This window comes from Hipposideros armiger, unplaced genomic scaffold (assembly GCF_001890085.2).
Source record: "Hipposideros armiger isolate ML-2016 unplaced genomic scaffold, ASM189008v1 scaffold_11, whole genome shotgun sequence".
In the NCBI taxonomy this organism is placed as follows: domain Eukaryota; kingdom Metazoa; phylum Chordata; class Mammalia; order Chiroptera; family Hipposideridae; genus Hipposideros; species Hipposideros armiger.
The window spans coordinates 3697239-3699653 of NW_017731361.1; positions in this window are offsets into that span (position 1 = coordinate 3697239).

The window sequence follows — 2415 nt, forward strand, 5'->3', positions numbered from 1 at the left end:
AACCAGGGCCCTCTGGCATCCCAAGCCAGCTCTTAACCATCGCGCCACTTGTCCGGCCCCTTAATCTTTAAATATGAAAATATTTACAGCAAAATATAAATTGTGAAATGTAAAAAGTTTCCTTTGAGATAAAAAACAAATACCCACTATTATATCTATTTGATACTGACATGATAAGGCAAAGTAATATAAGTTATGTAGATTGCAGAGGAAGAAATGAAATTGCTATTATTTGCAGATGATATTAAGGACTGCACAGAAAATCCAAAAGTGCCTACAGATAAAATATTATAATTTTTTAAAAGTAAGGTTGCAGAATTTGTAAAATCAATATAAAATAATTATATTTTATGAACCAGCAATAAACAGAAATTAACATTTAAAATAAGGATACAATCATTAAAAAAAATCAAGTAGACAGTAATAAGTCAAAATAAATGTAAGACCTCTATGGGGACTTTATAAAGATACATTAAGATAACTTACATAAATGGAGAAATATATGATGCTCATGAATTAGAAGATTCAATATTTTAAAGTTATCAACTCTCTTCTCCCCCAGGGCAACATTACTTTGAACATTACAACAGTACTTTAGCATTACTTTAAAATTCATATGAAAGAATAAAATGTGAAAAATAGCTAAGAAACTTCTTAAGGAAAAAAGAACAGAAAGAAAAAACTTGCCCTACTAATTATGAAGTCTTGTTATAAAGCTGTATTAATCAAGATAGTTTGGTATTGGTGCACAGACAGGAAATTTGGCAAATGTAATAGATTAGAGAGGTCAAAAGTAGACTTACATATAATAAAACATTTGAATATTATTAGAGAGATGGCAAGTCAGACTTAGTCTGTTCAGGCTACTCTACCAAAATACCATAGACTGGAGGCTTAAATAACAGACATTTATTTCTCACAATTGTGGAGGCCCAAAAATCCAAGATCAAGGTCCAGCTGATTTGAGTTCTTGATAGGGCCTACTTCCTGGCTTGCAGACTGCTGGGTTCTCACTGTAGCCTCACAAGGCTGAGAGAAGCAGCTCTGTATTTCTTCCCCTTCTCATTAAGGCACTAACCTCATCATGGAGCTCCATCCTCATAATGTCATCCAGACCAGCTTACCTCCCAAAGGCTGCACCTCCTAACACCATCATATTGGGGGCTTTAGTATATGAAGGTGGAGGAGAAGGGGGCACAGGCATTCAGTCCATAACAGATCAATGAAGAAAAGAGGAAATGTTCAATTAAAAATGGTTATTCATACAGAAAAAATTAAATTGGATCTTAGTTTTAAAATCAACTTCAAATGGACCTAAGACTTAACTATCAAAACACAAAACCAAAAACAAACCCAAAACAAAAACCTTTAAAGCTCTTAGTGGAAAATATAGGTAAATATAGTTGAGATGTTGTGGGTAGAAATAATTCCTTTAAAAAGACACTGACCATAGAATAAAGGATTAATACATTTGACTGTATTAAAATCAAGGACTGACTCATTAATAGATATCTTAAAGATGTGGAAAGGGTAAATCCTGGGGGTGTAATGTACTGCATGGTGACTGTAGTTAACAATACTGTATTGTATTATATATTTGCAAGTTGCTAAGAGAGTAGATCTGTCTGTGTGTGTGTTTGTGTGTGTGTGTTTGGGAGGGGAAAAGGAGGGAGTGAGGGAGGGAGAAAGAGAGAGAGAGATAGAGAGAGAGAAAAAAAGACTTTTAAGATTTACCCTGGCGGGCAAAGCAAAGTGGAGAAGTGAGCATAAAAACAGAAGCAGAAAGTGCAAAAATAAAGGCCAGTGTGTGCTAAAATCTTGTAATCTATTACAGAAAACAGTAATGATGCCATAGCAGTTTCCAGACTTGGAACCAAAGACTCACCCTACTTTGTGGCCTCTTTGTGACCAAATGGGTGCCTGAATCTGAGAAGATTCCCATGTCTGCCGCCGAGGAGACAGGGAAGGCTTTTTGTGGGAAACATCTCCAAGAACCTGGATCGGAACCGAGCCCCAGCTAGAGAAGAGTCTGTCTGCCATTTATCCAAAGGCAGAAAGGAGCCTTTCCTCCAAAAGCAGGAAAGAGCCATTTCTATGTAAATCAGCAAACAAAGAAGGTATGTGGAAAGATGCCCTAGTTAATGTCTGTTGAGAGTCCAGGTTGCTGAGGAGGACCTAGTGAAATGTCTTTAGGCTGGAGTAGAAATACTCGCTATATAGACAATTATCTGGAGGAACTAATACCCTTTCTGGGGACATTTTTTTCACCCACAGAATGTGCAGGATTGTTACGAAAGATCAATTTTCTACAAAACTACTTACCCACCTGTGTAATTTTCCATCTTAAGGTGCAGTCTAAAGCCAGTAATACCAAATGTTCTGAACTGGTTTTGAAAAAGCCATTAAGCCTGGTGC